The 26,526-nt window shown below is 32.0% G+C and overlaps 1 protein-coding gene across 1 annotated transcript in view; it reads right to left on the bottom strand.

Annotated features, from left to right (window-relative positions):
- LOC126881870 (homeobox protein PKNOX1-like) overlaps positions 1 to 25,991 on the bottom strand; it is a 162,396-nt gene extending 136,405 nt beyond the window's left edge. The window contains exon 1 of the mRNA XM_050646519.1: positions 25,708 to 25,991. The gene's annotated coding sequence lies outside the window, so the exon portion shown is untranslated. The remainder of the gene's footprint in view (positions 1 to 25,707) is intronic.
- Positions 25,992 to 26,526: the final 535 nt, after the last annotated feature.

Genomic DNA, 26,526 nt, shown 5'->3' with positions numbered 1-26,526 from the left:
TTTCGATTATTTGAATATTATTACGTTTAAGGGGGGGGGGTATGGTTTGAAATAAACATATCAAGAACATTTTTTTTCGAAGCTATGGTACAGTTATTTTATTTTTAAATTAAATAAACATATTAAATACAATTCAAAGAATATTTAGAAAAAAATGCAATCCAAAATATTGAAAAATAAGTAATTGGTGACAAATTTTAACAGGCAGCTCACAAAAAAATGGATTTTGCGGTGGACATCAGAACTCGTCACTAATCATACGAAACAAAAAATTCAAAAAGATTTAATTAGCTTATGAGTTTCACGAGGTCACAACGTCGAGTTTTTTTTATTTTTTATGATTTTTGAATATTTAGTATCACTCAGAAATCAAAAAAATGTAATTTTTGGTAAAAATGTTGTGAAAATCAACAGATTTATTCTTGTTGAACAAAAAATAAGCAAAACAAGAAAAATATTTCCACGTTGTTACCTCATGAAATGTCTAAAGAAAATCTGTCCAAATATCAGATAGATCGGCCGAGTAGTTTTTCAGTTACAATGTCCACCGCATTTGAAAAAGCAGTTTTGAGAAAAATGCGTTTAAAGTTTTGACAACTGCATCTTCATCTTCTTATTTGTCTGCCAAATCGTAAAGTGATGCACATTGGAATATGTTTTTTGAATCGAGGATTAATCTACAAAAAAAGGCGAACAGTTGTTTAACGTTTCTCACTACGCTTAAGCGTGCTGGCGCGAACTCGCGGCAAAGCGAGTCGAAGGTAGGGATATTCGACACGCTGTATCTCTGGTAATTTTACTCTGATTATTTTGAAATTTTAAGAGAGTATTCTTGAAAGTATGCAATTTTATTTGAAATAATAAAAAAATTAAATATTTTAAACCATACGCCCCCCCCCTTAAAGATGTTTTTTTGTTATATTAATTTTTTGTGTATAAATAAAAATAAAAGTTGTCTTAATAATTTTTTCATTGTTTATTACTATTATGTTATAAAATAATTTATTCATTTTTAAAGTATTTAGTCTTATAATACTTTGTATCAAACGAACCTGGTTTTTTTGGTTTTTTTCTAAACCTTGGTTTTTGCCAATCCTGTCTAATAATGAACATAAATCTGAGAGACTAACTAAATCCTAATGCTGGCCACTCACTTACGGATATCGAAGAGGCCGAGCGACTGACAGGCGGTTAATTGAAGTCAAAATCACCACATACACGCAGTTTTCGTAAAGGCGTTGGCACGCTCGATCACAAAACTGCATGTGTGTGGCGTCTAAACTGTAGTTCATTAACTTAACTATGTACTCAAATAACGGCCTTCAGTTCTGGCCTGCATGCCATGGCCTCTTCGATATCCGTAAGTGAGTGGCCAGCATAAGAGTTAAAAGAATGTGTCGATGGTAAGCCACTATGGGATAGAGCTGGAAGTGCAGATAAACAACGGAGATGCAAGGTGGACAACTTTAGTAACTGGGTGAAAAACAGAAGAGTAGAATGGAACGACCACATAAGCCGAATGACAACAAATATAGTAGTACGGACGGCGAGAGACGGTTCCCCAATAGGAAGACGATCAATGCGAACACCACGAAACGATGATTTGACAACTTACTGGAGGCACATTGAAAAACAGACAGTCATGTCTACACAAAAATAAGAAGAACTAAGTCCTATACTTACTTACTTACTAGCCAACGTCCACCCTTGGCATGTTAGCCATTTGGTGGCGCGCTGACCAGTATAGACGAGCCGTTTCTCGTAGGCGATATTCATCCTCGTCGGTTGGGTCTGTTATCAGGGCTGGGCACACTGGGAGGTGAGCAGCATCCATCTGGGGCTGATTACATAGTGGACAGTTGTCATTTTCACGGACGCCGATGCGATGTAGATGGGAGACCTGGGCCCGGATTACGTACACTCGATACGCATCGTATCCGCCATGTTTTCCCATAGCGCCTTACGGGAAAACATGGCGGATACGATGCGTATCGAGTGTACGTAATCCCTATGCAGGTAGTCATGCCCCGTAGTTGTTCTGAACAGGTCCCAAGATTTTCCAGCACCGGCTTGTATTTGCTGCTCTTTTATTTTCGCTTTGATTCCTCTACTAATGGTGGACTTTGCTGATGTGTACGATTGGAAGCTAGGGGGCCGTGGAAGAGTAGTGCCTTCTTTTGCAAGTTCATCCGCCGGTTCATTCCCTTCAACACCGCCATGACTAGGGATCTACATATTGTAAAGTAATCAGCCACCCTTTTTCCAGCAAGTTCGATAGCTGGACGCGGCAAGATATTGTTTTGGCACAGTCGGTATATCGATTTGTCGACAGGGAGAGGATTGCGGCTTGGCAGTCGATGAAGAAGGCAACTTTTTGGGGGTGTTGGAAATTCTCAAAATTTGTAGCAGCTTCGTGTATAGCAGCAATTTCGCCGCCGTGGTTGGTGAGAGGGGCACCCACAGCTATGAAGCCTTTGGAGAACTTTGAGACATATCCTGCTCCTGTTCTTCCCGAGTCCGGCATCGAGGAGCCATCGCAGTAGATGTGGAGCCACTCATGCGCTGGGTACTTGGTGTGTATCGTCTCTAGGGCGGCTTTCCTTAGGACAATGTCTGACGATAAGTGCTTCGGGTCGTTATGGTTTTCAAGACGCAATTCTGTGTTTGGTAGACAGCGGGCCTGTGTAGTTTGCGCTGGGAAGGGGGCGGCTTCCGACAGGTCAATGTGGTTTTTTCCATGATTTGATTTGCTACTGTAAGCGGAGTGGTTTGTGTTTTAAGACGTGAGGCTGCTTGTCTATATTCGTCCCATTTTTGTGGAAGTATTTGTCTTTGCCTTTCCCGGAAGGTTAACGCGTGTTGCTCTCTGCGGCTCTGTATTGGTTCAATACCGGTCTGATCTTCCATTGACGTAATCGGTGTTGATTTTGGAGCACCGGTGATGACGCGAAGGGCAGTGTTCTTGGCGACTACAAGCTTGGAGGTGGTGTTTGTACTCGCAGTTATTGTAGCTTCACTTCCACATTCTAATATCGGCCGGACAAAGTTTTGTATGTTGCTACCAAGACATCTTGCGTGGCGCCCCACTTTGCTGCTGTGAGACGTTTGAGCAGTCGACATCTCTTTGTGGCTTTCTCTGGAATGTCGTCGATTTGAGGTTTCCACGTCATTTTCTTATCTATGGACAGCACCAGGTATTTTGTTACATCCTGTCTTTCCAGATCGACTCCTTTTTATGAACTAAGAACTAAGTCCTATAAATTTACTATAAAAGTTCAAAAATTGTGAACGCCCACGGGCGATAAATTCAGTTCTTTTTCTTCACCACATTTTCTTACCTTATTATAGTAATGAAATCCACCTCTTCTTTTCATCTAGATGCTTTGGAAACAAAGAATCTTAATGTTTCTTTCTTACTTACTTTAAAAGTCCAATTAATAGTAACTTCGGTCAAATAAATCACATTTAATGTACTTATTTCCTGTTTATGGGTTAATTTCTTCGAACATATAAATAAATTAATAAATAATTTTGTACATTGCTCATTGAAAATAAGATTTACCTGTCCTTATTTACATAAATATTACGCATTACACATACCTAGTGCACAGCAACATGCACGTAGTTCTGTGAGTCCAAAGATACATACAGGGTGTTTCATTAATAATTGTCTATATAGTAACTGGAGAAACCTTAGCACAAAATACGAAGATTTAACCTAAAACACTTAAATAAAATGTGGTTCCTTACTGAGTTACAGGGTGTTTTATCTAAAAATTTAAAAATTATTTTTGCTCAGAATTCTAAAACTATTCAACGTATCCGTTTCATACTTGGCAGGAAGTATAGGTACTGTACAAACTACTAAATTATGTTAAACAAACGTTTCTGGCTATAACCAGATGCGTACGGCGGGGGAAAGTGAATGGTTGACCCTTTCCAAATTCTACGCCACTGGCGGAATTGCTATTTTAGTTCAATTTTTGCATTCTCCAATACTTTCTATGAAAATAATATACCATTCATTCGTAACGATAAAGTCATTAATTTTCGAGATATTTGAAGTTAAAAATGAAACGACACGGTTATTTTGATTAATGTATTGTGTCGCTTCATTTTTAATTTCAAATATCTCGAAAACGAATAATACTATCGTTACGAATGAAGAGTATATTATTTACATAAAAAATATTGGAAAATCAAAAAATTACACTAAAATAGTAATTTCGTCAGGGGCGTAGAATTTGGAAAGGGTCAACCAGCCAGTATCCCCTGTCGTACGCCTCTGGTAGTAGCTAGAAACGTGTGTTTATCTTAATTTAGTAGGGTGTACAGTGTCTACACTTTCTGCCAAGTATAATAAGGATATGCCAAATAGTTTTAAAGTACTGGTACAAATAATTTTTAAATTTTAATCATTATGAATTATATCGTAAATTAATATCAAAATAAATGTGCCGTTTCATATTTAACTTCAAATATCTCGAAAACTAATGACTTTATCGTTACCAATGAAGAGTATATTATGTACGTAGAAAGTATTGGAGAATCCAAAAATGGAACTAAAATAGTAATTCCTCCAGTGGCGTAGAATTTGAGAAGGGTCAACCATTCACTATCCCCTGTCGTACGTCTCTGGTAGTAGCTATAAACGTTTGTTTATCATAATTTAGTAGAGTGTATAGTAGTCGCACTTTCTGCTAAGTATGAAAAGGATACGTCAAATAGTTTTAAAATGCTGAGCAAAAATAGTTTTTAAATTTGTAGATAAAACACCCTGTAACTCAGTAACGAACCACATTATATGTAAGCGTTTTAGGTTAAATTTTCGTATTTTTTGCTAAGGTTTCTCCAGTTGCTATATGGACAATTATTAATGAAACACCCTGTATTGTTCACAGCCGGCAAAAGAAAAATGCCTTTTTATTATCGTATGCATGGTGGCGGTGGCATTTCGAGAATTATAGATTGGCATTTGTCATATTTTACTTAGTTTCTATATCAGATTCAATTATTTCAAGATACACAATTTGTCAAAAGAGTGTAGTAAATATAGTAAATGCAGTATGCATTAGTATAATGGTGATGTTTTAATAAGTGACCGTGATTTTTAGATAACGGTAATTTTAAACAGTGACCGTGATCACCGTTCTTTTATGTACAGTAACAGCTCAAATCGCGATCACCGAGAATATCATAATATTTATTAAGTATTAATTTACTACATCGTTTGTTAAAATTCACGGTTCCTAATAATCGCCAAACTTTACGTAATGTTCGCCGTGAATATCATGCTTACCAATAAACACGTTTTGCGAGACAATGAATACGAAGTTGATATCTGATATCTGGTCACTAGTCACCGTTATTGAAGTTATTAAGGAACTGTCGTTATCACTGATTTTTATTTCACCGTGAATAAATCACCATTCGTGAAATCACGTACCATCACTAAGATGCAGACGATGGTAATCTATCCTGAAGCACGAAAATGAAAGAAAATCAACGAAACAAAAACCAATTGCATGACCGTCAAAAGAACACCTGCAAAATAATATCACATCAGGCAACTATACCATCGAACATGTGGAATCCTTCACATATCTAGGTAGAGAAAGCAATCAAAAGAATTCCGTAAGTTATGAAATTGGCAGCAAATTGTCATGGAAGCTAAAATTTGGGCACGGTACTTAAAGAAGAAGTAGCGAAACTAATGCACGTATTTCCAGTAGGAATCGTATACATATGCTAACGGCCGATTTCATAATGAAGTTAAAGGAGGCTTTATTTAAAGTTGCCTTTAACTTGAGACTTTCATTTCATAATCAAGTTAAAGAGCCCTTTTTATCAAAAGCACTCTTTAACTTTAAAGTGCGGATTTCGGACCTTTAAACTGTTAAAGTCTCCTTTAAAGGGTACATACCTATTTTGTTGAGTTGAAAACACAGTTGCTTTCATTTTCATGTTGTTTTTGTACAAACTTTTAAGGTTAACATAACAGTCAATAATAAATTATATTATTACTAGGATTAATTTATTGTACTTTAAAAGCACAATTATGTATAATTTTGAAACATCTGGTTCAAGAAATTTATTGTGTTCAGAAGACCAAAAATTAACCAGAACAGATTAAGAACAAACTGTTTTGAACAATAATAATATGATGATCTGGATTTTTATCAAAGATTTAGGTTGAAAACAAACAGTTTTGTGCCTTCTTAAATAGAAAACCAAATAACTTTGCCTACTTTTAAGTAAGTGACTAAAAATTTGTTGATATTAAGTAAAAACAATGCTGTTTATTTATTTTAGAGGTGGATGCATTACTCCCATGCAACAAATTCTGTTGGATTTTATGCATCAGATAGTATGTAATTAAATGTAGCTGATTTTACGGCAGTGTCCAGAGGTTCAGCAAGTAGAATTATAAAAATAGTATCCTTTATAACTGCAAGAATCATCAAGAGATGGAAAGATTTTTGCAAGATTGCTGTATTCCCTAGAATAATGAGTGCAATGGGTTAAAATAGTTAAAATTCTGCGGGTGTCCAGGATGCAGAAATTTTTAGGTCCAGAAAATCATTTTTTGCATTGAATGTCCACTCAGTGATGCAAAATTTAAAATTGGAGATATTGTTGTACTGTGGCCATCAAATAAGACAATTTTAATAATAGTAGGCTGAAGCATAATTAGTCAGGGGCTTAGAATCACACAAACGTAGCTACATTTTATTTTATTTTCGTCTACAGAAATATTACGGTTACAGTAACTGAACGTTATTATGTACCTAGGTATGCATGTGCAAATCAGAACTAAAGCAGGTGGACATACGTTCATGTGAATCTTAAATAAGAAGTTTAATGTAGTTATGTTTGTATGACCCTAAGCCCCTGAATTTTGAAAGTGGTATCTTTGGCCATTACATGTTGGTTGGTGACAGTGACGAAACAACAATATGGGTTGTGGAAATGAAGATTTCCTATACTCCGCTTAGGAATGAGACTACAATTAGAAAACATTACTCTGATTGTTGCAACTAGAGTGCTTCATAATATTGCCATTGATATGGATGACAATTTTCCTGTGAACAAAACTGAAGATGAAGCAAACGATGAATAATTACAACCGATAAAAAATAATGAAAATATTTCAGAAAACAATATAACTGTGTTAATAAATGAACACTTTGGTAGATTGTAAATATATTTATTAATAAAAGCAAAATGAAGGTATTGAACTTTTTATTTATTGTAGTTTATCCCATTTTTTTATAGACCTGGATCCCACGTACCAAAAAAAGTTGATTAATAGCAAGCTGAAAATTTGTTAATAGCTTAACGGTGTCTAGTCGGACAAACTAGACTGATGTATGGGAACACTGGAACAGGGGAAGTTTTAATTGTGAAACAGGTTAAAAATTTGGAACGTCAGACTACGAAAGCATTCCATGTATTTTGTCGGACAGAACTTCCAATTGATTTGTTACCATTTCATTTAACTCCCATACAAAAATCAGACTTGTGTTTGTCACCAACTGGGCATTTTAATAAGTGGAACACGAAGAACATGTCAAATGACAGGAATCATCTTGGTTAGTAATAGCAGTCTGATTTTTGCATGAGAGTTTAATGAAAGGGTAACAAATCAATTGGATGTTCTGTCCGACAAAATAAATGGGACGTTTTCGTAATCTGACTTTCCAAATTTTTAAACTGTTCCACAATTAAAACTTCCAGTGTTCCCGTACCTCAAAGTTTGTCTGACTAGACACCGTTAAGCTATTACCAAATTTTCAGCTTGCTATTAATCAACTTTTTTTGGTGCGCGGGATCCGGGCCTATTAGTTTTATTTTTAAATCCAATAATTTTATTTTTTTATATTTTGCCTCTTCCCTTTCTATCCTTTTCTTTCCTTCCGTTCTGCAAACATGCAATGCAAATGAACATTAGCTCTTCTGTACATGATACATACTCAATTATTTAGATAATTTTAATGATTTTTAACAAATAAAATATTGTAGGGACCTTTCCTTTATTCTTCACATTTATTATATTTTTATAACTTTCTATCTTTTGAAACAAAAGAAGTTCCTCCTCTTTGCTACAGTTTGTACTTAATTACTTGTTATCTCGTTATCTGTCCATTTTTTTAGATTTCACTTTTTATTATTGAGTAATAGGTAATAGTAGGTGTATATAATTATTATTAAATAATAGTAATACCTAAACAATAATAAAATTAAAAAGTCATTACACATATGTAAGTATTAGGTGATTAAAAAGAAAAGTAGAGTAATAATAAATACAGTGGAACCCCGATAAGTCGGCCCCCGATAACCCGGACCGATTTTTATCAGACAAACATTTCAACAATAAAAATGTATGTAATATAATAGGTCTGGATCCCGCGTATGAAAAAAAAGTTGATTAATAGCAAGCTGAAAATTTGTTAATAGCTTAAGGGTGTCTAGTCGGATAAACTTTGATATATGGGAACACTGGAACAGAGACAGTTTTAATTGTGGAACAGGTTAAAAATTTGGAACGGTCACACCACGAATTCGGCACATTTATTTTGTCCGACAGAACAGACTTATACTCTCCGAACAGAGATTAAACTCTCATGCAAAAATCAGACTGCTATTTATCACCAAATGGGCGTTTTGATGAGTGGAACATGTAGAATATGTCAAATGACAGTAATTATGACAGGTGATAAATAGCAGTCTGATTTTTGCATGAGAGTTTAATCTCTGTTCGGAGAGTTTAAGTCTGTTCTGTCGGACAAAATAAATGTGCCGTTTTCGTGGTGTGACCGTTCCAAATTTTTAACCTGTTCCACAATTAAAACTGCCCCTGTTCCAGTGTTCGCAGATATCAAAGTTTGTCCAACTAGACACCCTTAAGCTATTAACAAATTTTCAGCTTGCTATTAATCAACTTTTTTTTCATACGCGGGATCCAGACCTATAATATTTGAGAGATAATGGGTATTTGTGTAATTAGAACTACATATGCCATAGTAAAAATGACTCATGGCACACCACATTCATTGTCGTTGTGTTATCGAAAACAACAGGCACCTGTTATCCTTTATTTGAAACTGTCTTAGCATTGTTTAGAAAAGACTATTAAAATTCTTTTTTAACAATGGTCTTAGTCATCACTGTTATTAAATAACATAACATCAGAGACGGTATTGTGTGTAGTAAAGTCGTATTGTTCGCTTCCGTTCTGTAATCGTTCGTAAATCTATTCAGATTTTGTGTTTGCGTGTGTTTTGTCTATAAGGGCAACAAAACGTAAAAGTGTTGTAGTGACAATGGAAAAGAAACTAGAAGCATTAAGTAGAATTGATAAAGGCGAATCTTGCATTATATGATGTCGGTACATCTACAGCATCGGATTGGAAGAAAAATAGAACTAAAATCGAAGAATTTTTTTTCAAAATGATAACAAAAGACAGTTTGGACAATCGGTGCAAAGCTAATAAAGCTAAGAATGAGACTCTTGACGACGCTTTGTATGTGTGGTTTTGTGTGGAATGCTAACGTGGTTTACCAGTGTCTGTGTGACAATTATAACGAAGTTTATCTGTAAGCATACCATATTTTATTAATGTTTACCATTTTCTCCGGCTAACCCGAATTTTCGATAACCCGGATCGGCCGCGGTCCCGATTAATCCGAGTTAACGGGGTTCCACTGTATATAGAAATAGTAATAACAATAAGTAATAATAATTAAGTAGGTAATAATATGTAACTTTTTGTAGTAAAAAACAATAATAATAGGAGGAGTATCCTACAAACTTGCAAAATGTATGATATTCAAATGTCATTATTTCCATTTTAGTTCAAATATAACATAATTCAGTTTAACCAACAGTATAAAATTGCATTAAAACACACTTTACTAAAAGAATCCTTTAAAGCGAATTATGAAATCAAATATCGTTAAGGCTATGGGTACATAATTCGCAAATATTTTACGTGTATCCCCACTTTTTCTGTCTTTACACGGCAAATTGCGTGTAGTCAAATTCACACTGGTGTGGATATGTAAACATTACTAGAATGTCATTCTACTTGAAAATGTCATAATTAATTTAAAGAGATGGCTTTTGAATGTTCTTGGATAACTGTTATTTTTATAATTGCAAATTATTAATTCAGTTAATAAATGTGATAATTTTTTCACTAACTATGTTTTCAGTGATTGTAATAATTTATTTGTACAACAAAAACTAATAATCAATCGAGAAAAGAGGAAAAGTGTTAAAGTGATTTTTTAATATGTTGTTATTTTGGAACGCTTACAATTTTGAACATCTCTAACAACAAAATACTTGGATCACAGGATATATCATATATCTGATGTATTCTCTGCTTGGATCTTCCACAAATAATACACAATAAATAACTTTTTATTAAGTTCACGTCTTAAATCAATTATTTATCAAATACACTATATATCAATAATATTTAATCAATTTCTCAAAATATTCCCGATGCAATGTCAAATGTTTAAAATTGTCACTGATTGTCAGTGTCTGACTGACAATATCTGACAATATTATATTCGGTTGAGTGCGTTGTAAGACAAAGACAGATATTGGAAAATATTACCACGGCATGTGTTCATTTTTTTCAAATCCTGAAAAAACCAATAAATATTTTTGAAAAATTTAAACGCAGAATGAAAGACTAAAGTATTACCGAGGGCCGAAAGTCCCTTAGAATAAATAAAAAGTTTATTTTGAATGAGATATTTGAAATTAAAAATCACACTAAATTTTCTCTTAGTTTTTTCACCCCTGTAACTTATTAAAATAAACATTATAGAAGTTCTCAGGGACTTTCGGCCCTCGCTAACAACGTAATCTTTCATTCTGCGTTTAAATTTTTCAAAAATACTTATTAGTTTTCTCAGGATTCGAAAAAAATGAATCCCCATTTGAATAGCATTGCAGCCGAAAATACGTACCGATCCTCTTAACAGCCACTTTAAAGTGCACTTTAACCTAAAGCCTCCTTTTACTAAAGTCCACTTTTTCGAATGATTATTATGAAATCGGCTGTAATAAAAAATTGATGACATCGAAATTATTAGACAAAACAACCATAATAGAAACTATCTATAGAACATTCATTCGACTCGTAGTAATGACAACTATGGTTGTGAGGACTGTGTATCTGTGTAAGGTGTAATGACAAAAAAAATCAAGCGCAACTCAAGAGATTCAAGAGAAAGATATGTACTGAGAAAAGTATATGGCCCGGTGCAAGAGGAAAACGGCAATGGAAAATCAGGAGAAACGACGAAGTTATTGAATTAAATGATGGACACGATATTGTAAGATTTGTTAAATTTGTGTGTGTGTGTCATCGAATTTCCTGACTGTGGACTTAATCCATTAGCCGAACTTATTTTTGCTCTACAGATATTTGTCTCACATATTACTATTAAAATAAGATTTTGTATTTAAAGATATAGGTACCTAGATTCTATAACAATAAATGGATAATTTAATCTTTAGCTACAATCATACAATATTACACATTTATATACATATATCTATATCATAAATATATTCTAGTATTATTCAATATTATTCTTTATTGTATGTTTTTTTTATTATTATTTTCTTTTTTTTTTATTTTTTTTATATATATATTTTTTTCTTTTTTTATTTATTTTTGTTTTTGTTTTTTTTTTAATTGTATTATAAGGGATGTCAACAAGGAGTACTTCTGCTCAGGGGTCTTTCAGAGCAATGCACACACACAAGACTAGACCACGGAAAGGTAGGTAGACAAATGGGATAAACACAGGTATTATAGTTTACAATTTTAATTTTATACTAAGTATGTGTTTAATTAGGATCTCATATACACGTTCTTCTAAACTAGATAATATTGTTATTAGATTAAAAGGTCTTGTAATATTGGTTTCTCTATATACTTGATTCATGAAATGATTTATTTCGATTATCTTTAGTCTACAGTTTAGTATCATGTGTTCTGCAGATCCTAACTCACCACATTCACAAAGATTACTATCACTAAGACCTATTTTAAATTTGTGTTCTGGAATTAGGCAGTGTCCAAATCTAAGTCTGCATAAACATGAAACAACGATTTTTTCGCCGTGATAATGATTAAACCAGGATTTAGCTGGAATATTTTATTGTATGTTTTTGTAGAATAGCCCTTTTGTTGAGTTGTTATACCATTGTTGCCAGGTTTTGGGTTTTATTGCTAGTAATATTAGCGTAAACATCATTTAATGTTAATTTATATTCACTTTCAATTTCTTGTTCGGTAGCCGATTTGTTAAAAGTCAGTTGGGAAATAAAGACGAGAAGATACAAAATCGATAAAGAAAATATTACAATAGAAGCCGATAGGAAGACGAAAAAAGGGAAGACCCCGAACGAGATAGATGAATGGGCATAGGTAAATTGAGTCCCATATACCTGAATTAAGAAGGGTCAAAATATTTGGATGGTCGAATTGAGGGGCGCATATGAAATGCCTCCCGAAGAAGGGTTTCTTACCTGTCGCTAAAATGGTCACATACGAATTGCCTCCTAAGCCCTAAATACATTACATGCTTCTCATCTTTATGTGAAGGTGAGACGTTGCCACATCTTAGTCCCTTTGTAAATTTTGGGCAAAATTGGTAATTTGTTACTTAATTTATTTTATTTACAACCTTTATGTATTAAACATTATTGACACTAGGCAGTATTTATAAATTTCAACTAACTGATACATATATAATAATTAGTTTTATAACCCTTAACTATTATTTTTTGTTATTAATAATTTGACAAAAAATACAAAAACATAATAATAAGTATTTTATAGATTTATTATAAATAACATCACAAAGAACTTATTTGGAAAATATTATGTGTATAGAAATATAAAAATACAAAATATTTTTCCTAAATTTATATGATACTACTTTGACAAATTCTAATCTATTTATTTTACATTCTCTTAATTCTAAAACTTTTTCATTTAGAAAATTTATTTTTGCTGTACTTTCTGCAACAATTTTTTTGTGTCGAAACAGAATTCATTTTAATGTAGGTATTTATTTGAAATTGTAAAATTATATCAATAAAATTATTAATGTTAGGATGAGAGCAGTATAAAGAAGAATTATACTTGGAGTAAAAACTTTTGCATGAGTTTGTGGTTCTTTGTAAGGATAAAAAGTGCTCAGCCCAAAGATGTGGAGGAAATGTCGAATTTTCAGATATGTAATTATCAACAAGATAATCACAAAACTGGGTGACTCTTTCATCTACTGGTTTAATTTCTGCCAAATCTATAGCACAAAAATCGCTACATCTTTAGGGTGTAAGAATGAAAGACCAAAAATATAAATAAGAAAATGCGTAATTTCAGTTGAGTCAACACTTTTTTTCTGGTATTCTGGAGCTAAGCCCAGCGCTTGAACCTTTCTATACCATGCCTGACCCAAATGAAAACGACATCCATGAAGATCTGCTTCAGGAAATGCCATACGGATACTATTATGAATGGAAATTTCAGTCTGAAGTTATTATTTTAGACAATACATTTGGATACAGGACAATTATTCATTTTAATTCTATGATATATTTAAAAACGAGATAATATGAAGATGACTTTTTATCTTTAAGTAAACAAAAGACAAGAGGAATATAATGTCCATTTTTCAAGCCATGTATATTAAATAACTGAGTGAAAAAACGAGGACAGTATTCAAAAGTTCCGTCAACATACCAATTGGAAACAGTCGAAAGAAAACGAAATTTTGAAAAACATGTTAATATAACAATTTGATTATCAGTAGTAATTGCACAAGAGCTCTAAAATTATTGAATTTTTCCCGAGTGACACTTTGACAGTTTTAATTTCACGAGCCGAAGGCGAGTTAAATTATTTCAAAGTGTCACGAGGGCAAAAATTCTATATTAATTTTAGAGATCGAGTGCAATTTGTTGCGATTATTTCATGAATAAAACTGTTCAAAACCAAAATTTTATTGTATCTAATTTATTTATGTAAGTACAAATTAGTATACTTAAACAAAGAGTTGTTATAAATATTAATTTGACGGTTGAAAGTCATCACTTTTATAATTTTTAAACATTAATTGTCATTAATGTCACTGAATGTATTTTTTCGTAGCAACGAAGGGCATCTGACGTAATATACTTGACGACGGGAAATTATCAAAAATTATCGATTTAATTTAGATTTCTGTAGCTTTCTATTGGTCAGAATCTCCTATGAATGAAATAATCTTTGTCATTTTGAATTATAAAATTTTCGTTTCTGTTTGTAATAATAGAAGATAAATCAAGAGGTTTTTGAAATTCAGATATATTTTTGGGAAGTTTAATTAAATAATTAGTGGTTCTAGCATAATATAAATTTTGCCTAACCCTATTAATATCCTTGATAGTAAATGTCTCTATATTTGTCTTCTTAAGTTCTTTACAGATGAGCTTCATTGGTTTTTCGCTGAGATCTTCCACGGCTGCTCTTTTTATTGAGTTGATTACGGCTTTTCTATTGTAAATTTCGGCAGACAAATTGTCATGGTTATGATCTAATATTGATTCAATTATCGTATTTTCACATCCCTGTGTTTTCACAAATGCTTTGCAGGTTTTTTTAGTACATGTCCACCGTTTTACTGTATCTTTGGCCAACATTTTTTGAAAACCGAATGTATAACCATCAATTGATAGTGAAGGTTTGCCCTTTTGACTGACACTTATCGTTGATTTTATTACTTCGGATGTTTTGACTTAAACACAATTTGATCTTGACTTGAAATCGACGAACTGACAAGCTTGAAATAGACAAACTGACTGATGCAAGAACTAATAAAAATTTCAAGTATTTATACAGCATTTAGCCAATTAATAAAATATACAAAAGAGAATATAAACAAACAAAATATACCTATTTAGTACCCATTTAAAATACGATTTGGCAACATTGTGTCATTATACAGAGATTAAATAGACAAAATATCAGCCTAAATGATTAACGAAACGGAGGCATTTCGATTGTACCTGGGAGGCATTTCATGTATGAAAATATTTACCTGAAAAAGTGGGAGGCATTTCGATAATGCCGGAATTGAGTCCCGGGCATCGTAATCCTTCTAACTACCTTTTAATAGCTTTCTAATTTGTAAGTACTTTCTAATTTGTACTTAAGCATATTTAGAAATATTGTTATTACCTGGAATAACAATAGAGGAATGAAATGATTTTATTGGTTATGCATTTATGGTAATCAAATATAAAAAGCAATATCCTACAAAATATTTAGTATGGTGCGATCTATCTGTATACGATACGGTGTTGATTGCCATAATGAGTTTCGAAAAAATTGGTTCGAAAAAATATGTATAACGCCCGACGATCTCTTCTGCCTAAATTACCAAAAAGTATGGAGGAAATTCATGATATATTAAAAACATTTCCAGTGAAAACCAACAAAAACGAGGATTTTCTAATGGTGAACGACATAGAAAACCAAATTATTATGTTTTCCTGTAGCAGCAATTTAGAATTTTTAGCAGATTTGGACACCATTTATATAGATGGAACTTTTGAATATTGCCCAAAGTTTTTTAGGCAAATGTTCTCCATCCATGGTCTAAAAGAAGATCATTATATACCTTTGGTTTTCTTCTTATTGCCAAATAAACAAAAAGATACATATACACTGGCACTTAAATACCTAACAGAACAAGTTGAGAAATGCAATAAAAAACTCGCTTTAAGAACGGTATTTGCAGATTTTGAAGAAGCAATTCAGCAAAGTGTCACTGAAGTCTGGATTAATGTTTCATTGAAGGGCTGCCTATTCCATTTAGGACAATCCTGGTAAGTAGTCATATTTGAATCCTTTTTTGAATGATGATGATGTGTATGTGTGCTTTTTGTTTTTTGGTTGTTTTGTACTGATTTCCCATATGTCACGCTGTTGTAATTTTTCTGGTCCTGATAAGTAGTCATATTCGACATACTTGAATCTTTTTTTTTGATGATGATGCTGATGATGTGTATGTAAACTTTTTGTTTTTTGATGTTTTTTACTGATTTCCCATATGCCACGTTGTTGTAATTTTCCTGGTCCTGATAAGTAGTCGTATTTAACATACGAGTATTTGAATTGTATTTTTGATGATGATGTGTATATATGCTTTTTGTTTTCCGGTGTTTTTTACTTATTTTCCATATGTCATACTGTTGTAATTCTAATGATGTTTTTTTCTTTTTTCAGGTGGCGCAAAATTCAGGCACTAGGTTTAACATCCTTATACAAAGACAAAGAGAGTGATGTAGGAGATTGTTTTGTTGAAGCTTTATCATCAATACAGCCACAAAATCATAGAATAGTAGAATTTGCGGACTATCTGGTCGATAATAATTATGTCTCAGAATCGGCTAAGTTTCCGCCAGAAATATGGGCGGAGATGTCAAGCAGTTTACAACGGACGACGAACGTATGTGAGAGTTTTCATTCCAGGTTTACCTCGTCATTTTATTTTGCTCATCTTCATATTTTTCAATTTTTCACAGTTTTAATAGACTTTCAAAGTGAAACGTATGTTAAAATTAGAAGTGTACAAAAAAAAGTAAAAAATTTTTATTCTGCACAAACCCTTACATCAAAAAAATTTGTAGATGAACAAATTTTAAAATTAAATAATAGATTAATATCAAAATTTGATTACCTCGAAAAGTGTATGTGAAAAATTTAGAATAGTTAAATAAATGAATTAGCATGTAATTCTAGCTTTTATTGCTTTTTGTAAATATTGTAGGTATACATTTTTGTAATAAAATTATATGCTCTAAAATAAATTATTGTTTTCTAATTCCTAGAAATCATTACGTACACCGACTAAGCCCCAGGTAGACACGGGACTCAATTTACCCATCTTCGGGACTCAACTCGGCTATTAGAAATACGGATTATAAATTCTGGGACTCAACTAGGTTACTCCGGTTAAAAAACTAAGTTTTCAATCATTCCAAGAAAATGGTTATTCATTTCTGAAAAAATAGTTAATTTGGAACGATTTACAGATAAAAAGTAGGGATTTTTTCTTCAAATTTTCAGCAAAGTTAAGACAATGACTTAATCAGCTAAAATACAATAAAAAAATTGATTTTTTGGGAACTTTTTTTAACCGTTTAAACCAATTGCATTGTTTATAAGTACATAAACTAAAAAAAAGATCAAAAATCCATCAACTATTACCGGAGATACAACAGAAACTCATAGTATATATTTTGAAATTATTTTTTTTAAATATTTACATATATACAAAACGATTTTTGGTAAAAAAATGATTTTTCTACCAACCAAATTTGAAATAAAAAGTCAATCCGTGTATCCTTTTTTATGTATTTTAGCTCCGTTCTTCGGCCTCTTATAAAGCGCCATATTTTCTTTTACAGAGATGAATAGAAATAAACAAGGCAATTAATAAAAAACCTTTCAATTTAAATCAAGACAGTTTATTTATATAAAAAAATCAGGCAAAATATTACACCTATTACATAATATTAAATAGCCCAATAATGTATGTTCTTTCAGTTAATTCAGTCAAGGGTAAAATTTATGTCTTGATATAAACAAATTAAATTTATATAGGGGTTAAAATACTCATTTGAACACGTATCTACAACCCGTCAAGTTTTGAATTAAAGCAAACCCGTAGAAAAATAGATATTGTTCTAAATCCGCAAAAGCGTCGATATCTTCCGCGGTAACCACATGTGTATAGAGTCATTTCGAATATCATAGTTTGTCATTTGGCCTCCATATCACGCGAAGAATAAAAAGAAGTAACGGGAAGTAAACATCCCTTACCGCTCTCACCCCCGCGCCCCTCGACAAACCAACCGACTTCATCGAAGCCGAACCAAGAAAAGAAAACTCCTGGAATATATTTAATGCAGAATCTGTAAAGCACTATATTTCACTTTATATTCAAATTATGACTAAACAGCAATAAACATTTTAGACATGTACAACAAGGAGTCGAATGGAAAGAAAACAGACAAGGAGAAACGCACTGCTAGCGACAAACAGTGGTGGCACTTGTGTCCGCCGTCAAAGGAGACATCTCTGATAAAAAAACATTTTTTCAACAAATTCTCTAAAAAAACAGGAGACGAACAGCATTTAAAAATCGAAAAATCACTGGTCGCTATTTTTCAACTGGAATAGGTATATAGGGGAAGTCAATAGAAAATGTGTACCATTTCGTGGGTATCGAAATTTTTACTGCCTTATGGTTTTTCATGCTTAAATGAAAGAATACATCAGTTTCAAATAAAAAGAAATTTTTTATTTGTTGGATAAATGTTATAAATATTTTCTCGTTGTAAAGATAAGGTAAACTTTTTACTTAATATTGTAGCGTCATATTCTTTCCATTTAAACAATATTCAGCTTGTAGTTAAGAAATATACAATGTGTTTCGAACGTTAAGTTCGGTACCCATATGCGAGCTGAACTGTTGGCAAATGCTATATTCGTATATCTTGTACGGCGGGACGAACCGCTTGCGAGCTGTTCGTCCGTCGCTCGTCACGAACCACAGCGTGGTTCACTCAACGAAAAAGGTACGTAATATTAATAAAAATGTTAATTCAGACAATAAAAGCAATACTTAAAATTTGTCCAATTCTTGGTTTTATTGGAACAACAAAGCGATGTTCATCAATTCATTATTTTCGTTAGTTGATCCAATGTATTGCGTTTATTGAATGGATAAACATCCATTTATTAATATTACGAACACTGTTCACTGAGCCAACGAACACTATTCATTGAAACAACAACGTCGTTAATTGACCGACGAAGACTACTCGTTGTGTCAATAACAGTGTTATTTTCCTAACGTATTTCGTTTATTTCTACAATTATTTCCGTTTATTCTTACAATTAATTCCGTTTATTCTTACAATTAATTCCGTTCATTTCCATAATAAATACGGTTATTCTTACAAGCAATTCTATTCATCCCTACAATCAGTGTCGTTCATTTCTACTACTAACGTATTTTATATTGATAGTTACTGAATGCATTAGCTCAATGTATGATATTAATTGATTACTAATAATTTTGCAAATCCCCTTTTTTGTCCTAAACCTAATGGACTTTACACTGTGTGATTTCTCATATGATTTCACTTACACAGTGCGCTGGAAAAAGTGTTGCCCCCTTATTAACTTATTTATTTTTAGCACATAAGTAAAACGCTCTGACAGGTCGATTTTTAAAATAATCAAGGTATATTATAACATCAATGTTTCGAACTTTACGCGATACCTCTTCAGGTGACAGCCACAACTTTGGTTTTTTTAAATGGGAAAGTACATCATATGACAGCTCATTTAAAAGCGTTTGAAATAGTGATTCCAAAAATGTGTAACACTTTAATCCTTTTGGAGAGCGCAGGTGCAAAATTTCGATCGAATTCTTTTTAAACGCATTCTTTTTTTTGGAATCCTGAGAAAACTAATAAATTTTTTGAAAAATTTAAACGCAGAATAAAAGATTACATTATTACCGAGGACTGAAAGTAAAGTCCCTTATAATAAACAAAAAGTTTCTTTTGAATGGTATATTTGAAATTAAAAATCATACTAAATTTTCTCTTTTTCACCCCTGCGACTTATTAAAAAAATCATTATAGAAGTTCTCAGGGGGACTTCAGACACTCGATAATGCTGTAATATTTTATTCTGCGTTAAAATTTTTCAAAAATACTAATTAGCTTTCTCAGGATTCGAAAAAAAAAAATGAATACGATATTAGAGACACGAAAACTTCCTTTCAGTGCAGACTATACTTGGAAACGAAATGAAATTATTCGGCACTTCGGCAGAGGTAACAGCATTGTTTAACAAAGAACGATAAGGAAAAGCAGTTAAATTTCAAATGGTCAAGCAAAACATTTATTGTTTCAACAACTTCGTTTATTGTTACCATGAACGCATTGATTGTGGTTATTAAACGCAGTAGTAGATTGATTAATGCATTCGTTGTCACAACAATCAGTTTACATCTATGGAATAATCAAATATTAAGGACTCTATATTAACAACATTTGTACATTGTTTTAATGAAAGCTGTACAGTCACGATAAACTAAGTTAATTGCTTATCATCTACCTTGCTAAAAAATAATGACCGTTTGCTTACAAACATATGTCCGCAAATGCTTCGTTTCCGAGATACGGGATGTTGAATTTTTTCTTACAAACTGACGATTTATTTATTGCTTTAAAACCGATTGAGATATGCAAATTAAATTTAGTAGGTTTTAAGAGGTAGTTATTGCGCATTTTTTGACATATAATTACGAATTTTATATTCACCATTGGCGTGCATACGGGTCATGGTCATTACCCGGTCATGTTACATTTGGTGTTTGTCTAAGGTGAGTATTTTATTTTGAAAATACATAAAATGAATGCATTTTTCTTTGAATTTTTTGTTTTACTTTGTTTTTTTTTCCTGTTGGCTTGTGGTCCTTCTGTAACAGTTCCTTGTTCTAGCTGTTTCAAAAGTCTATAAATGGTTGCTTCTCCAAATTAACATTACACTCTTCAAATGCACTGTTAAATGATACTTTAATTTCACAAAAATAAAATTATGTTTTTGTAAAGAACACCGCACACATCTTATGGAAAATATAATGTCACTCAAATGAAATAAAATTTAGATGAATAGATTGGTCTCGAAATTTCAATCGTTTCATACCATTTCGCCAACTCTGAATTTTGCTTAATTAGGGCGTTAATTGTAATTAAATTTTATCGAAATCAAATTTTTGAAGTTCATAAAACTGTCATTCATAAATAATATTAGTCTAGCGGCTATAGCCTACCCACCATTAACTTAAGCCGATTAGAGGCAGTACAACTGACCAAATTATACCTACTTTATTATCAATAATAATATGATAAGATAAGAGTAAGCCTCTGCCTTAATCCCTCAGAAAGATTTATGGACTAAGCGAATTACAAAATCATTTTTATCTCTTTGACACACGTCCTTACATTCCCATTTGATTTTAGATTTATTTTTATCAATTTACGCTCTTATTATTCAACATAAGAGTTGGCGCAATGATATGAAATTAGTGTAATTTCAATACCAATCAATCCAGGTAAATTTTATTTCATTTGAGTGACATTATATTTTCCATAAGATGAGTGCGGTGTCCTTTTTATTTTTGCAATGTGCAATAATTGTTACTAATTATATTGTCACTTAATATGGCTTTATGTCACTATAATTACAAAACTGACAATTCTGAACACTTTGTTTAACAATCTAGACAGGGAGGAATGAGAATCTTAACTGAAAGAATTGACAATGATAAATTTTATTTCAATTGGAAATACACTCACCGGCACCAAAAACCGCCACCCCAAAAAATGGGTCAATTTTAATGTCTTGTATTTCCTAAACCTGATGTCCGATTTTAGTAATTCTTTTAATATGTTATAGCCTTATTCTTTAGCAATGTCGCTGTAATAATATTGTTGCTAGACAGGTACATTGTCATTGTATACAGGGTGTACGAATCAAACTGTGTTTTTTCTCAAACTTTGGAACACCCTGTGGAATGTTCTAGCTTCTATAAAATACTGAAATTAAAACCCAACTATAGCTTCAGGTTTTCTTAACATTATGTTTTTTGTTTCATTCGCTTATGTTGGATAATAAAAAAGTTAGGCACTTTAACAACTACCCCTGTTTTTCGTCAATACAGGGTGTTTTTAAATAAGTACGGCAAACTTTAAGGGGCAATTCTGCATGATAAAATAATGACAGTTTGTTTTATAAACGTATGCCCGTAAATGCTTCGTTTCCGAGATAGGGGGTGTTGAAATTGTTCTTACAAACTGACGATTTATTTATTGCTCTAAAACGGTCTGTGATATGCAAATGAAATTTGGCAGATTTTAAGAGGTAGTTATTGCGCATTTTTTGGCATACAATTAAGAATTTTATATTCACCATTGGCGTGCATACGGGTATAAACATTTTAGATATATCCTGTATGCACGTCAATGGTGAATATAAAATTCTTAATTGTATGCCAAAAAATGCGCAATAACTACCTCTTAAAATCTACCAAATTTCATTTGCATATCACAAACCGTTTTAGAGCAATAAATAAATCGTCAGTTTGTAAGAACAATTTCAACACCCCCTATCTCGGAAACAAAGCATTTGCGGGCATACGTTTATAAAACAAACTGTCATTATTTTATGATGCAGATTTATCCCTTATAGTTTGCCGTACTTATTTAAAAACACCCTATATTGACGAAAAACAGGGGTAGTTGTTAAAGTGCCAACTTTTTTATTATCCAACATAAACGAATGAAACAAAAAACAGAATGTTAAGAAAACCTGAAGCTATAGTTGGGTTTTAATTTCAATATTTTATAAAAGTTAGAACATTCCACAGGGTGTTCCAAAGTTTGAGAAAAAAACACAATTTGATTCGTACACCCGGTATACAATGACACTTATCTGATTGGCAACAATATTATTACAGCGATATTGTTAAAGAATAAGGCTATAACATATTAAAAAAATTAATTAAATCGGACATCAGGTTTAGGAAATACAAGACATTAAAATTGACCCATTTTTTGGGGTGACGGTTTTTTGTGCCGGTGAGTGTATAATCTTTTCTAATTTCTAATAAACTTACTTAGGTGATTCTTAACGAAAATATTCTATAAGTAGGTACCTAAATCTGAATGAAATAAATCGCAACTCCGCTCAAATAGTGTCAATTTATTAAAACTCAACAGTTTAATAAAACTACAGTCTTATCTCAAAAAGAGTTACGATTACAGTTCAAGTATTTGTCGTTAGATGACACTAGTCATTATATGATTAACCAAAATCAATGGTGCACCGAACATAATCAGTGTCACATATCAACTTGTGCAAGGCATTTGTCTATCTAAGATGTTTATAAAGTGTCGTTTGTCGAGATAAGACAGTAATATGTGATTATGTACTTTCTCTACTTTCTTTATTCAAAACAATCTGTATATTGTGCTCAAGAAAAGTGACACATTTAACTTATTTATCTTTCTTTATGCAGTATTTTTTGTTTAATGTTGTTAATTATATTTAAAGTTACATCATTAAAAAGTATAAGCCTGTTAACCAGATAATAATAATGATATATTCGGTACTGCAATAGAAACTTTTGATAAATAATATTTTGTAAATTTTTCGTTATTTTATCTGTATAGTTCTCACCCTTTTTGAGTCATGTACCAAAAAAATTATTTTAAATTATTTTTGGTACCGCCTAACTGAAATACCTATCTAGCTAGGTAATCTAATTAAATACAAATTTTAATGTGCTGGATTTTGGCTGTGTTTTTGTGTTTTATGTACCACTGCAAATAATGATATGTACCACCAGTGGTACATCTACCACAGATTGAGTAGATGTATAGTGTCACCAGTGGTACATCTACCACAGATTGCGTAGATGTAGTGTCACAACTCAAAAAATATATATTTTTTAAGTAAATATTTTTAGCAGAATAAATACACTAAGTATCTTGTAGAGCTTCAAAAACCTTTATAACTGACTAAAATACTAATTTTAACAATTAATCCGGAAAAATTCTAGCACAAATTTTAAACGTCGTTTTCTCAATACTTTGCTTTTTTTATAGCAGTCAAAGAAGCCTATAAAATATGTATGAACCCAAAAGAACTAAACTATGTTATGTTTACAGACTGCCAAAGAATTGCAACGAAACTGAAATATTAAATACATAAGTAATTTTGTGGAAAATCATATAATCATAATATATCATCACTGGAATCATTGCAATAAACAGTAAAGCCTTGAAATCGGACAAAAATATAATATTGTGCTGGATAAAAGCACACATTGGTATAAAAACAACAATAAAATACATAGTAGACGATCTGGCTAAAAACACAACAATGAAAGAATCCGCTCTGCAAGCCTATCAACATCCTATGGGAGATTTATATCTGTAATCAGGTCTCTCAAACGAATGAAATGGCAGGGACAGTACAACAATCCAGACAACAGGAATAATATAAAAACATCCCACCTACACTTCCTTTCAAGAAATGGATTACTTAAGCAACTTTTCAACAGAGGCTTCAACTATTTGTTGAATAAGAAGCAATTACTGCATGACTCCTGTCTCCCTAAGAAAAATAGGACAAATACTGATGAATGTATTAAGTGGGGAGCTAGCTGATCTACAATAAATATATGCTGTAAGAATGTCCTTTACGTTTTATTGAAATATCAAATTTTTATTCCAATCTTGTTCAAGTTAATGTTCAATTACCTTCTAATCTTACATAAATCTTACGAGTCAAAGAATCTAGATGTACTTATATAAAATTTTATAGTCATATTACTTAGTTGTTCAAAATTAAAGATCCGATGAAAAAAAAAAAGAGAAAAAAATAAACTAAAATAAAAAAAAAGACAATTAAAAAATAAACAAATAAATAAAAATAAAAAAGAAGATCTAAACTTCTGAGATGTTAAATCGGGTCTATGTATTAGCATAGTATATAAAAAATAAATAAAATAAAAAAATAAATAAATAAAAATAGTAGGTAATAAAAAAAAGAAGTAAAAAACTTCCAAGTTTCTAAGACACTGTTAGAATGTGTACTAACTGTTAAATAGAAAAATATGATTCTAACTAATGGACAACCCTTATAAATTTTTCTTTCAAATTAAATAAATTTTGAACTCATTATTCCTCTACAAAATACGAATTTTTAATTCATAATATATTTTAAATAATACATTTTATATTGTTCTGAAACCCTTTTCTTGTGGCATTTTATGCAATTTACTATTTTAGTTTAGAATAAGCCACAATTTTGGTTTGAAATAAAGTTTATTTTATTTGACGTTTCGATTTCCACTTCCGAAATATTTATTATGATAACGATTTGCGAAGTGAAAATCGAAACGTCAAATAAAATAAACTGTATTTCAAACCAAAATTGTGGCTTACTCTCAACTAAAATATTATACTTTTGAAAATATAATAATTATTGTTTTATTTAAATAATATACACATTCAAAATACTGTGTAGGTATACCTATAAACAAGTTCAGGAAATATCAATCTTTAAAACAACCAAAAGAGTAAAATTGAATGGATATTCAGAGTACATAATAATCACTTAGGCAGTTAAAAACTACCTTTTCTGAATTAAATAAGCATTAATTTTCGGGATTGATTATACCACTACCAAGAAAAGTAAGCATTATGAAGTTATTATCTTTAATTAGCCATCAATTAGTTGAATTAGTGATCCCGCGATATTAAACGCATAACAATTGTATTTATCGCCCGTGAAAATCTAAGAAATTTACATCACATTGTGTATGCTTTCAATGCCTCGTTAGTGCTAAGTACTGATACCTTGTTTAATTGTTTACACCTCCGAACCTAACCTAAGTGATAATAGCATTGTGCCCACTGCTTTTAAGTGCTAAAAGAAACAAAAAACACTTGAAGGGCAAATCATTTAACACTTTAGAGACATGTCGTCAAAGGATCGCCTAAAAAGAATTAACGTATAAGTAAAATATACTTACATTTCTCAAAAAACCTCGAAATTCATCTCAGGCTTTTCTCAAAAATAATTTTCTCACATCGCACAAAATTTTAAGAAGACCCGGCAAGGTTAACGCGATACCCGAAAAGCGAAAAAAATAACCACCATCGAAAAACTCAAAAACAAACTTCCACTATTCATAGACAACAACTATTGTACCATAACAAACGGATTTCAGCGAAAAACCATGTGACTCAAGAATTTTTCAACAAAATATCTAGTGTTTACATGTCACTCTTTCAGTAACAAATGAGTTTCTGTCTAGACGACAAGACGTATGTCAATATTCGTCAAAATCAAAATGGCTACGCCTTTAATTCGTGATCACCGACAGACGTTGCCATTCATCTCTCACACTGACATTTACGATCAGCTACAAATTTACAGTAACGTATTTCCGTACTAGTTCGTCGTAAAACACGCCCAACACTTAATAGCTTGGCTTTAATTCAAATTGAACCGCCAAAAAGAAGGTTTAATCTCGATTCCCAACATAAGGAATTAAAGAAATAATTTGTTTCTTCCCATAAAATCAAACAATCTTTCACGAAAAATGAATATTTACAAAAAAATACGAAAAGGACGGGCATGCGCTCGTCAATGATTTTAGTTTTTTAATCTTATTTTATTGACTTATTTCCGAAAGGATTAATAAACGTGTGTCAACTTAATATAATCACTTAACGGAAGCTTTGTCTACCGGCTGTAATCATCTGTTTAAATAATTGTTTAGTCGTTTTATCAAAGTGTAAAGTGTTTGTATTCTGGTTAATCAAATTAAATTATAATCCAGCATGGT

This window comes from Diabrotica virgifera, chromosome 3 (assembly GCF_917563875.1).
Source record: "Diabrotica virgifera virgifera chromosome 3, PGI_DIABVI_V3a".
In the NCBI taxonomy this organism is placed as follows: Eukaryota; Metazoa; Arthropoda; class Insecta; order Coleoptera; family Chrysomelidae; genus Diabrotica; species Diabrotica virgifera.
The sequence above is the reverse complement of the archived record's forward strand: the minus strand, read 5'-3'. Positions and strand labels throughout refer to the sequence as shown.